The 13,971-nt window shown below is 40.5% G+C and overlaps 1 protein-coding gene and 1 pseudogene across 1 annotated transcript in view; one reads left to right on the forward strand and one right to left on the reverse strand.

Moving 5' to 3' along the window:
• Nucleotides 1–13,971, reverse strand: part of SND1 (staphylococcal nuclease and tudor domain containing 1) — a 447,074-nt gene that overhangs the window by 219,953 nt on the left and 213,150 nt on the right. The window lies entirely within an intron of this gene.
• LOC115898314 lies at nucleotides 7,591–11,765 on the forward strand (annotated as a pseudogene).

Raw genomic sequence — 13,971 nt, forward strand, 5'->3', positions numbered from 1 at the left:
AATAATCAGAATAGTTCTCAACCAGAATAAATCTCTGAAGGTCAACGTAGACAAAACTTGTCACCATCCCTCTACTCCAAACTCTGTAATGGCTCCTGTCTCACTCAAAGCAAAGGCCAAGTACAGCCTATAAGTCTGCTGTCTCCATTCCCTTCTTCACTAACCCCATTTCCCACCACCCCTACCTTTGCTCCCTCTGCTCCAACCTTAAAGCCTTCTTTGCTATCCAGGACACTTGACCATAAGACCTCTGTCTCTAGCATTGCCTTTGCCTTCTGCTGTTTGCTTTTTTCCATCCTTCAGGTCCTTGCTCCTGACACCTTGCCACTGAGGCCTCCCTGACTCTTCCCTGGCTTCCCTACTAAAAAGTTTCCCCCTCCTAGCCCTGAAATATCTCCCTCGACTCTTTCATAGCTTTATTTTTCTCTATAGCACTTTTCATCACCTATATATCTTCACTGTTTCTTTATCTGATTGCCCCCACTGGAATGTAAGCGCCGCACAAAATAGATCTATTATATTCACTGATTTATCCCCAGTGCAAAGAGCTGGAGCCTGGCAACGTCATGTACTCAACTCAGTAAATAATCTGTTGACTAGAGATGGAAAAAAAAAACCCACAAACTAAAGTTAAAAAATAAAACAACCATATAATGTTCGTGTGGCCTAAGAAAACAGGTGCAATTTGGAGATTACATGTGAATGAGGTTGAGTTTCACTTACATTTGGAAACATGAGATTTTAAATTCCAAGTCTGGCTTTAGTAAGATGAAACTTGAGAAAGACATTCACCTTTTAAGTCATATTTTCTGTTCTATCATACCAAGCAGACTAACGACCTGAAGGACCTCTAGGGTGGTAGACAAAGCTAAAGATCTAAATGATGCCACGCAAGGCATCATCTGTGTTTCAGACCTTATCCAAGCCTAGAAATAAAGACATACCCCATGGGGAGCCATGGAAAGGACACGAGCTTTTAACTCAAATACCCTCTATGAGGCAGAAAAGATATTACATACTGGGAATAAAATAGATATTTGTCAACTAGTGCTGTATGTGCTATGAGTCTTTTTTGTTGTTGCTGGCAGGGTCTGGTTCTGTTACCCAGGCTGGAGTGCAGTGGTGCAATCACAGTTCCCTGCAACCTCCACCTCCTGGGCTCAAGTGAGCCTCCCACTTCAGCCTCCTGAGTACCTGGGACTATGGGCGCATGCTGCTACACCTGGCTTTTTTTTTTTATCTTTTTTTTTTTTTTTTTAAATAGAGAAAAGGGTTTCACCGTGTTGCCCACACTGGACCTGAACTCTGGGGCTCAAGTGATTCACCCACCTTGGTCTCTCAAAGTGCTGGGATTACAGGTACTTTGCCACCGTGACTGGCCTACTATGAGTCTTATTATATAAGTAAGCACCAAGTGCTGGGGGAAGACACACACAAGATGCACAATTCAGATTTTAGACAGTGTACCTACAGCAAAGCTTTCCTGAGAAATGAAGCTCTGAAGCATGAGTAAGAGCTAACCAGATGCTTTCTCCAGGTTAGAGAGCATACTAAGTTTAATAATAATGCATTTAACTTTTTTTTTTTTAAAGGAATGGTAAATGAGAACAGGGGAATGTAAATATAAACATGGAGAACGTAGGGAGGGGCCAGACCATGGCTTCGTATACTCCACTCGTAAGGCTGTGGAATGATTCTAAAAATCCGATGTGTGTTTCAAAAAGAGAATTAAAGCAGTAATGTAGAAAATGGATTGGAGGGCAGTAAGACTAGAAATAGGCTAGTAAAAAGAACTGCTGAGTTATTCTACACTGACAGCATAAACCAGGCAGTGAGGAGAGACAGGATAGGATGAACCTGATATACCAGTAGGTAATCACGTACTGGGAGTGAGGAGGAGATAAAGATGACACCACGACCTCTAGACTAAAAGACTATGTAAATGGTGACACCGTCAAAAGACAGGATCATTTGAGTAAAGGAACAACAGTTGAATATAGGTGGGAAGCCTGCTAGAGACAGGGATAGGGAAGTCAGCAGCATCGCCAGGAGATCACCCAGAGACTGAATAGTGGTAAGAAGAGGGACAAGGACAGAAGCCTAGGAAGCACAAATATTTAAGAAGCCCTCAAAGCAGATTGAGAAAAAGTTATCAGAGTTTAGAGAAGGAAATCCACAAAAGTGTGGTATACTGAAAAGATGGAAGAAAACAAGATTTTAAAAGATAAGTATTAAACACTCCAGAGAGGTCAAGTAAAAGTAAAGACTAAGAAGTGTCCTTGAGGGAGGTATTAGTGAATGACTGGGAAGGTTCAAAGCTAGAAGGTAAAGGAATTAATAGCAAATGGGACAGAATTAAAATGTCTTTTAATTCTTCTAATTAACTTGGCTATGAAGAGAAGGCAAGAAGAAGAAAAGTAGATATAATAGGATAGAAGATTGAAGGACAATTAAAAATAAAATTGGTTAAAAAGAGAACAGCCAATATCACAAAATCCCAAGGAGAACAAAAGAACTGGAATCCAGAGCATGTAGGCAGAACAATTAGTTTGGAAAGAAGAAGGTGAAACTGTCTACAGAGATGGGGAGGCAGGAGGTAAGAAAGCAAGCATAATACAGAAGGCAAACTGGAAGCTGAGAGAACAAGAAGTTAAAGGCATTTTCCCGATAACCCTATATTTACTCCATAAAGTAAGAGGTGAGACTGCTGAGAGTGATGGGAAGAGATACAGTTGAGCAGGGGGACTTGGTGGACAAAACCAGTCAAAGTCTAAAATAGCCATGGTAGTGAAATAACACCATTAAAACAGTATTTATGGAAAATTAATCCAGGAGTATAATGCAGGAAGATTTGAAGAGGGGGAAAACCTGCAGGTACAAAATGCTTGGATCTGCCTTATTGAGTGCATGGAATGGAGGGATGGCAAGAGTAGAAGGAAAGAACTGATAAGAGAATTCTTTAACATATAAATAACGAAATCACCATCTTCCTAATGAAACTGCTTTCTCTCAAAACCCCAAGGAACACCTAAGCAGGATAAAATGCCTTTAATTATTTCAGCTCCTGGTGGGAATCAAAGCTATTATTGATGGGCAGCCCCTAGCTTTTAGGTTTCCCAATCCAAAATGCTATATGCTTCTTGAACCATAGCTCATAATCCAACTTAGTAACTCATTAAATATGAATGACTATGCCTACTAAAGCACATCTGGAATATTCCCTGTACAAGTGGTGATACATTTTAATGGTTGCCCAATCAACCTGTCAGCTCTTCAAAATGAGTTGTCTAGGTTCTTGGCTTCTCTTCAAGCTCAGTGTGTCTGGCCGATATGAAAAGGAATAGACTCATTTGACAGGAGAAGAGTCTAATTTGGTGAGTACTAAAAAAGTTGGGTCTAGCCCACTGCCTAGGTTGTATTTTAATAAACTACACAGGTGATTCTTGGGCACACTGGAGTTTGAAACTTTCATTTTAATCAGCATTAGAGTTAAGCATGTTTGCTATGAAATGAGAGTAAGATACAAATGGATATGAAAAGCAGGTATGTGGTAAATTGGGAAAAGATAAGGAGAAATGAAACGTTGATAATCATCAGCACACAAAGGGTAGATAAAGTTATGATTTAACAAAATACCACATAAAATACCACAGTCTGGGCAACATAGCGATACCCTGTCTCTATAAAAAATAAATAAATAAAAATAAATAAATTAGCTGGGCATGATGGCATGCTACCCAGGAAGCTGAAGTAGGAGGATCCAGGAGGTCAAGGCTGCCATGAACCATGATCATGTCACTGCACTCCAGCCTGAGTGATAGGGCGAGACCTTGTCTCAAAAACAAAACAATAACAAAACCACAAAGGAGAAAAAAAAATTACAGAATCAAGACAGTCCCTTAGAGAATGTGAAGCCAAAGGACTTAATTAAATCTTTTTTTGTTGTTTGTTTAATCTTGTACCAAAGATAAGGTATGGCACTTAGAAAGAACACATCCAGTTCCTGCTTCTCATTTCATTTCTGGAGCTCATTTCCAAAGATGGACAAACAATGTTTTTGACATCTGTATGGCATCTTTCTTTGAAGAAAAACTGTGTGATGCAATAATGCTCTGAGCCACATTTCCTAACCTACTTCCAACCTTGATCTTCCTAAATTAACCTCAAATTCTTTATAGATAGAAGGACAGAGATCCTATAACTTAGTAAGGGCCATGGCCAAGCATATGTCAACTACAGATAATTTGAAGGAACCCACCATATGTTTAGATGCCCTCAGAGGGATACACTAATGTAATCATCAATAGTATTTCTCTCTCAATGGAATTCCTGCCTGACTGCTGATCTAGGTGCAAACTAATTTCCCCCATGGTGAATACTGCTGTTGAGATGCAGAACTCTCCACCATCTGTTACCCAGAATTAGCATAATGACAGATTATCTAATCCCTTACATAAATGGTGCTTCTATAACACCAGTTCACTCACATCCTCATTCATATGGTCTACCTCCACCCTATAAAAATTGGTCCTCCCATTCTCCTGGTGATGGATCTGGTCTGGAGTTTACCTCCAATCTTGCCAAAGAGTCCAGGTACTTTGCCAATGAGAAGCTTTCCTAACCCATTTTATTCAGGAGTGGGAATGTGGCTGTTATTCCAGATGCATCTGAAAAGGGGCACGCTGAAAATAAAGAAAAACTGACTCTAGTAGACCAGCAAAATCCATAGTGCAGGGAACTGCCTTCAATTAGATCACATTAAAAACTTTGACAATGTATACAAAGAAAAGGATTAGTCAGCACTGAACTGGTGAGAATGAAAAAAGGGAGAAAGACAACAGAAAGAAATCAGAAAATTAAATTGGCAGCAAAGTAATAAAATTCTAACAAGACAGACTGCTGTTTTACAGATTCAGAAGTGTTCTAGATAGCAATACTTAGGTAGCATTGAACAAAACACGAGAATCAGACACCCAGAAAAACAAGGACATGCTCACAAATTCAAATAACCAGGAGAAGAGCACCATCGGCAAGAAGTGGATGGATGGTTGCTGGTGTCACCAAACAGAAGTGGTGAACTGTTCTACCTCCAGTGACCAGTGTAGAGACAGCTCAACTGGAAGGAAGTGAGAAGCCATCAGATTGTATTGAAAACAACTTCCAAAACATGCTGTTTCCTCATTAACTGAGCCTTTGATAGGGGTCAAGAGAAAAAGATGCCAAGAAAATATGCTTGCATATAAAGAGCTACCTAATTTCCTGGGGTAAGGGGTGGGGGAAGACTTAGAAAAATGGGAGAAGTTTCTTATTTATCCTAAATATCTAACCATTCAAATCAATTAAGTACTTATTTATAACATTTATACATCATTAAGTATACATTTCCGAAGAGTTTTCCTCAAGCTGCACTCTGAATGGGTGTATTCAACACTGGAGTATACACCACCAATAGAGACACTTTTTGAGGTACTTTTCTCTCACTTTGAAATTTTATCATTTGTCTTATAAGTATACCACATATTCATATCTTCACAACATAACCTAGGACGGGGCAGGCAAACTCTTCTCCAGTTTTTGGAGTTAAAGTTTTATGGGGACACCACACCCATTTGCTTGCACATCATCTATGGCTGCTTTACCACTACAAAGGCAGAGCTGAATAGCTGCAAGGGAGACCATATGACTCTCAAAGCTGAAAATATTTACTATCTGGCCCTTTGAAGAAAAGTTTGCCAACTTATACCTTAGAGCACTGCTCTTTAAGGTGAGTTTTAACAGGTTACTTTCCATGGTGCTTGTAATGAGGGGGTCACACTCACAGGAATAATTACTATATTTGTGTAAAAAAAAAAAAAACTTAGCTATTGTTTTACGATTCTGCCAATATGGCCTTCATACAGCACTGGTTAATTCATATGTTCAAAACAAAGTAACTAAGGGAGCATACTGTAATACGACAGCCTCTGAGAAGAGGTAAAGCAGCCATAGATGATGTGCAAACAAATGGGTGTGGTGTCCCCATAAAACTTTAACTCCAAAAACTGGAGAAGAGTTTGCCTGCCCCTGTCCTAGGTTATGTTGTGAAGATATGAATATATGGTATACTCTAAGGATAAGGTGACTTCCTCTTTACTAAGCAGTATTTTTTTTTAGGGAAGAAAGAACATGGCATTTATTCAAGGTATTAACACTCTGGCCAAAAGACTCTACAGTAAATAAACTGGCACCTTGCTTCCAAGGAACATTCACAATGCTTCCATTAAGAGTAACGAATGCAACCAATACTGTCTTCTCCGCTTTTAAGAGCAGCAGGAGGTACAGAAAGAAGCTGTGTGGGATACTGGACTTGCTGTGCAGTGTTACCTCCTGAAGATTTTGTGGGGAAAAAATGAATTACTACATTTAGATAGTGCCTGGCACACAGTAAGCATTATATATGTTGGCGGTCACCATTGTTATTAATTTTCATTATTATTAGCATGGGCCTAGTTACGTCATTCCTCCTGGACTCAGCTGCCTTGTTTGCAAAATGAGGAAGGTGGACTAGATAGTCTTATCGATGTCTTTCTACTAAAAAATTCTATGACTTTATCAGAAGAAAAAAAAACCAAAATACAGACATCAAGGGACATGTTCTCAAAGAAAGCATCTTTTAGGAAATAGTTGAAAAGGTGAAGCCTGACTTTACAAGTCCAGAGATCTAGGAGATGAAGCTGTCAGTGCAAACTCTTGCTTCAAATGCAACTGTGCTGGGAAGAGGTCACCCTGAGCTGATAAAGATATCCCGTTCACCTCTTCAGCAGCAGTGCACAGCCTGGGAGAGCACCCATCCATCCGCAACACTCTCAATTATACATGCCACTGCAGAGGCAAGATTCATGGCTTCAGCAACAGCCCAGTGTTATCCAATATGCATGAAACCAAAGTTTCCATCATTTCCAGTGGTCAAAGGCCAGTGAGTGTTAAATCCCAGAATACCAGGATTAATGAAGGAGTCATTAAAAACCCAGCATTAAATCACTTCTGTAGCCAATGCCAAGAGTGATGTCTGTAATACATTACAAGGCTGATTTAAAAGAAACAAGTTCCAATTTAGAAATGAATTACCTGAATTTTTTTTAACTGGTTGGATGGCTATCACAGCAATTTTGTTATTACAGGGGAAAGAGAGAATGGGTAACTTACAAATTATGCTGCAAATGGTGAACTGTCCTAAGATCACAGGGCACTGGATTCCAGGGCAAAAAACCTCTTAGAGACATATTAAGAGGGAGACAAGACTCCTGGTATAAAGTCAGAATTTCTTTTGTCCCCCAAAATATTCTAGGGGGGTAGGGTGCTGTTAACTTTTCATGCTTGGGAAATAAATTTGATCTAGAAAAGTTTTAGAATAACGACAGTCTGATTCTATTTCCACAGTCCCTGTCTTTAGCAGACTAGGAAAAGTGAATGCATTCTTCAGCTCCTGCTTTTGAAGCTGCCATACACAAAAAACATGTACTTTCTAGAAAAAGACCTCTTAGGTAGTGAAATCAAAGCTAAACTGCAGAAGGTGAGGGGAATAATGTGGGGATTACCTCCTAATCCACAATGAATACTAATGTCTTATTGCTAGACATAATCTATCAATGTGAAAAAGTCTTCAACAAATGTGTTAAAGATGAAGCACGGCGAAAAAAACGTGGCACAAGTGGGCATGGCCATGCTCTGCCTATACACTCCATTCTTCCCCTGAGCTCCCGGATGGGAAAATCACAGCCTCCAGACTTCTACTTACTGTTTTAGGTTATAGCATAGAATGGTGCACTGATTAAAAAACAAATAAGGCCAGGAGCGGTCGCTCACGCCTGTAATCCCAGCACTTTGGCAGGCTGAGGCGGGTGGATCACCTAAGGTCAGGATCACCAGCCTGGCCAACATAGCGAAACTCTGTCTCTACTAAAAAAAAATAAAAAGTAGCTAGGTGTGGTGATGGGCACCTGTAATCCCAGCTATTCGGGAGGCTGAGATAGGAGAATCACTTGAACCTGGGAGTCGGAGGTTGCAGTGAGCCAAGATAGCGCCACTGCATTCCAGCCTAGTCAACAGAGTGAGACTCTGTTTCAAAAAACAAAACACAAAAACAAAACAAATGAATGACACCAGGTAGGCAGGTGAAGAGCATCCCTTCACAAGCAATGATTCTCAGCCACACTCAACACACAAATCTTAACAGTACAAGGTGAGGTATAGAAAATATTTCCAATTCAAAGGATTCAAACCAAAACGGAAATACTCATTCCTGATTCTCCCTCTTCTCTGCCAACTCATGATACAATGATTTACATCTCTCCCTGAAAAGCAGCCTTGAAGGGTTATCTAAGACCAGGTCATATAATTCTTAAAATATTATGTTATAAACATGGATGATATTCAAGATATTTAACAATTGGCACTGGCTAGTTTGTTATACCTGTGCTTACTGGCTGAATAAAAGCCCCTTTTAGAAAGGTGTGAAAGAAAACAGCTAGGGTCATAAACGGGGTTATATCTAGAAGCACATCAACATAAAACAGCAAATCTACTCCCGCATATCAGTTTGGATTAAAGGCTGCCAAATAATTATACTTTGGTCATCAAAATACACATTATTAATTTCATATACATAGGCTATCCCTCAAAATAGAACACCATAAACTCTAGGGCTTCTTGGATATTTAATTTTGGGTTTCAGTCTTTATAAACCCATCAACTGACACTGAGCCTGAAAAATGATTATACTTGAATTTATTTTATCACCCCAAATATTTATGACTTGGAGATACACAAATATTTATTACTTGGAGATACAGTTTTGGTTAGCTAGCAATAAGAGAGACAACAAAAGAGATTAACACCTTTTACTGCCTAAGGATTCCTTCTAGGAAGGTGTTTTAAAACAACAGTAATAATAAACAGTCACTGGCTAGATAAAATTGATGAATTTGAACATCAGTTACAGATAGGGTTAAAAGGAACCTTACAGGTCCAAATTCACTATACCACCATTTCACTACACCACTGCTCTCTCAGATAAGCAATTCAACTAAGGTCACATCAGTGCTAATGGCAATCAGGCCACTGAGTTAATTGGTGGGGATTACTAAGAATTAACTATTTGGGTAAAATATGATTACATTAATGAAGAACAAGCACCTTAAGCAGACTTTTGTAAATCCAGACTTCCAAGCAAATCTATTCACCTAAAATCAAGAGCCTGGGAAGGAAGAGCTACAAAAGGGAAAATCTACAACTAGATGTTACAGCCAAAAGGAAACTTGTGGCTTCATTGCTACTGCTTGTCTCACCCATAAACATTCCCACCAGTGAAATCCCCTCTACCAAGAACCTGAGAAGAGGTTTGAAGGAATTTTACATTACCAAGAAGACACATATTAAGGAAGCATAATGTTGACAGTACTGTTAATGCCACTTTCAAAAAAGACCAGCAAAGGGCCTTAGGAAAAGAGGTTAACTGACTTGCAAGGTCACACTTTAACCTGGAGGCAGAGCTAGAAATAACCATCTCACCATTGGCCCCTCCACTGCTCTGCCATCATGCACATTTTCCAAACAGAGTTGATATTGAAGAAATTAACAGAGCTGTAAAAGTGATCTGAGAACATAAACATCTGTAAGGTCTTTCTTATTCCTCCTATTACCTGTATCTATGCTGCAGACCCAATCTGAGAGCAGAAAAGATTGTTGGTTTTGGCACCTCCTGTTTCCTTTAGACTCCGCTTCTCAGTGGTTAACAATATTGAGTGCACACCAGAATCACCACTTAAAACACTAATGCCAGACCCCACCCCAGACAAATAAAGCAAGAACCTCTAGAGGTGAAGATTTACACTGATAAAACACCATGCATCAGTACTTAGATTTTAAATTTGGGCGTCACCATTTTTTGTAAGTACTCCAGGTGATTCTATCAAGTTCTGTGAAAAACTACCCAGACAGAAAACTTCAGCTAATATTACTCTCCTCAAGAAATCAAGGGCCAAGAATGATGTAATACAACCTAAGGCCCCAGAATCATAAATGTGTCGTATCACCTGGCCTTCCCAAAGAACAAGGTCCTGAGAATTCTGGGAAGGGAATAGAGCAAACTTTAGTATATTTCAGGAACAGCAAACTCATTCCTACTGGTTCTATTTAGGTCACAGGAAGCCAACCAATCAGTCACGGTAGCAACCAGAGAGAAGATTCCTCCTCTTTGTCTCTGCAGAATAGAACTGCCAACTGGCCATGCTGTACTTCCTAGGCAGCTGTGATGACAAGAGCCCCTGCAAAACGTAGACATCGTGTAGGGGTGGGGAAGGGTGGCTCTCTGCCTCTCTGGGAAACAAGGACAAATAAGCTAACTTGTGGTCATTATGACAAAACCAAGCCTACATACCCAGTTTATTATTGGCTTGACATTAAACATCACTTAACAACAAAACAAAACCACCCACCCATGCAAACACATATCCCAAAACAGAAAATTACATAATAGCATCTGGAATGATCTGCTCTGACAGTGAAAGCAGAACCAGTCAAACCAACGAGGTCTAGAAAGGTCCAAAATGGAGAAAGGCAGCCCCAGAGAGTCATTTTCACATCCTCTGTAGTTTATGTAAATGCAGGTATACATAAACAACATTTTGTTCAGAGGAAGAAACTGAAGTAATAGTCTATAATAGTCTAGATTCTAGAAGACTATCATTCTACTCAGAGAAACACCAAACCACTGCTAATTGGAAGTATAACTCTATGTTCTCCTACCAAATCTAATCATTCTAGATAAGAACAAATTTGTCAGAAGAAACTTGTTTTAGCACATGTTGCTTTTTAGGATAGAGGGTCAAAATAAGTTTTATTTCACATTGGTCAGAAAGGAAAAAGACGTCCAGGAAGAGGAATCCCACTACCTGTCCATTATGGTTTATGGCCCACATACTAGCCAGCTGGCATCACAGGAGCAGGAGAGTGGTGTTTTTGTTCCCCAGAGTCCATTAGCAACTGGACCAAACCCAATGTCACTGTTGCTAAGGTCCAGATTGTGGCAGCTGCTTTAGATTTGCACTGTATAAACAGAGTACAGAACTTCTGCAGGTAAAAGCTCTAGAAAAGAGACCCCATGCCAGGCCTCAGACATGGAAGAGGAAGACAGCTTGGGCCAGACCCCAGTGAGTACCCAAGCCCTCTTGGAGGGACTTTTGGAACTCCTATTGTCTAGAGAGACAGTGGTTGGGGCACTGAGGCGTCTGGGGGCCCAAGAAGAAGCAAAGGGAGCAGCAAGGGGCCCAGGTGACCAAGTCCCCCGCAGCACCTGGACCGGCTCTCCAAGTTGGCTGACCAGATGGTGGCCTGGGGCAACCTTGGCAGGCACCAGGAAATGAGGGAACAGTTGGCCATGCGGCTGAAGGGTTTAGAGTGCTAGGCCCTAGGGACCCCACAATCCCATATCCCCACGCTCCCTGGACATGTTCACTGAGGAAGTGGTGGAGAGGGAACTGGAGACCCCAACCCCTACCCAGAAAGAAGAAGCAGAGTTGCCGTGAGACGGTCTGGTGGATGTGATGTGGGAATATAAGTGGGTGAACCAAGGGGATGCCGAGCTGCATGGGCCCTTCACCAGCGCCCAGATGCAGACCTGGATGAGTGAAGGCTACTTTCCTGATGGTGTTTATTGCTGGAAGATGGACCCCCTTGGTGGTCAGTTCTACAACTCCAAATGCATTGACTTTGACCTCTACACCTGAGCCTGCTGGGGGCCGAGTTTGGTGGGCACTTCTTTCCTGAACTTTGTGGAGGAAGTCCAAGTGTCTCAGGCAGTGAGGAAATTGGAAGCCATTTTTCAGTCAATTTCCCTTTCCCAATAAAAGCCTTGAGTTGTGGGGCCTTGGCTGTGCTAATGGCCAGAAGCGAGGGAACTTCTCCACAGCCCCTTTGGATTCGCCTTGATCCCTGAGTGTTCGCTTCTATGAAAATCCTCCTTGGAGGTGCCTGTCGGGGTCCTGCGGCCTCCCTGCCTGGGCTCTGCTTGCCAAGTAAACACCCCTAACTGTGCTACAAAAAAAAAAAAAAAGAAAAGAAAAAAAAAAAAAAAGGAGAGACCCCACTTTCAAAACTAAGTGAAAACAAAAACTACATTTAAAAAAAAAAGTGTTGACATTTTTCCTAAGAACTGGAAACTAGAATATTTTTTAACTGAATGATTCATAGTTCTAGTACAAGCAATAAACAAGTCCAGCAAAAGTTTAAGGGCTTTGAAATTCTCTCCTTCTCTTTGGAAAGGAAGGGGTATTTTTGGTTCCTTGCTTTGAAAGACAATAAACCACTACAAAGACTCTGTGGTCACCCTTCACTCAATGATCTGATCTTTCCACAGCTGCAGAGGGTACTAAGTGACACAAGAAGCAATATAAACATTTCAGAGGGAAATTTCTGAAAAAGTGGTGACAGGAATAAATGAATTGTTTAGTTGCTTCTTGATGTAAAGAAAAAGAAAAGGTGATTTTGTAATCAATGACTAAATGATCCCTTTTTCACTGGGAAGGAAGAGGGATGGTGTAATATAGTTCCCATTGCTACTGACCTAATGCGTGATGGCTTATAAACCACATTTTGAACACAGTAGATGCTCACATTAAAGCAACAGTCTGCTGAATACCAGTTTATATGTAAGCAGATATATTAGAAATTCAGAAGACTCCATGTAAAACCAACAACGGAAACCTGATAGAACAGCCCACCTCCCTTTATGAAGTTAATGCTCTTTTTTTTTCTTTTAACTTTTTATTTTATTTTATTTTATTTTATTTTATTTTATTTTATTTTATTTTATTATACTTTAAGTTCTAGGGTACATATGCATAACGTGCAGGTTTGTTACATATGTATATTTGTGCCATGTTGGTGTGCTGCACCCATCAACTCGTCAGCACCCATCAATTCATCATTTATATCATGTAGAACTCTTCAATGCAATCCCTCCCCCCGCCCCCCTCCCCATGATAGGCCCCAGTGTGTGATGTTCCCCTTCCCGAGTCCAAGTGATCTCATTGTTCAGTTCCCACCTATGAGTGAGAACATGCGCTGTTTGGTTTTCTCTTCTTGTGATAGTTTGCTAAGAATGATGGTTTCCAGCTGCATCCATGTCCCTACAAAGGACGCAAACTCATCCTTTTTTATGGCTGCATAGTATTCCATGGTGTATATGTGCCACATTTTCTTAATCCAGTCTGTCACAGAAGGACATTTGGGTTGATTCCAAGTCTTTGCTATTGTGAATAGTGCTGCAATAAACATACGTGTGCATGTGTCTTTGTAGTAGAATAATTTATAATCCTTTGGGTATATACCCAGTAGTGGGATGGCTGGGTCATATGGTACATCTAGTTCTAGATCCTTGAGGAATTGCCATACTGTTTTCCATAAAGGTTGAACTAGTTTACAATCCCACCAACAGTGTAAAAGTGTTCCTATTTCTTCACATCCTCTCCAACACCTGTTGTTTCCTGATTTTTTAATGATTGCCATTCTAACTGGTGTGAGATGGTATCTCATTGTGGCTTTGATTTGCATTTCTCTGATGGCGAGTGATGAGCATTTTTTCATGTGTCTGTTGGCTGTATGAATGTCTTCTTTTGAGAAATGTCTGTTCATATCCTTTCCCCACTTTTTGATGGGGTTGTTTGTTTTTTTCTTGTAGATTTGTTTCAGTTCTTTGTAGATTCTGGATATTAGCCCTTTGTCAGATGAGTAGACTGCAAAAATTTTCTCCCATTCTGTAGGTTGCCTGTTCACTCTGATGGTAGTTTCTTTTGCTGTGCAGAAGCTCTTTAGTTTAATTAGATCCCATTTGTCAATTTTGGCTTTTGCTGCCGTTGCTTTTGGTGTTTTAGACATGAAGTCCTTGCCCATGCCTATGTCCTGAATGGTACTACCTAGATTTTCTTCTAGGGT

This window comes from Rhinopithecus roxellana, chromosome 6 (assembly GCF_007565055.1).
Source record: "Rhinopithecus roxellana isolate Shanxi Qingling chromosome 6, ASM756505v1, whole genome shotgun sequence".
Lineage (NCBI taxonomy): Eukaryota > Metazoa > Chordata > Mammalia > Primates > Cercopithecidae > Rhinopithecus > Rhinopithecus roxellana.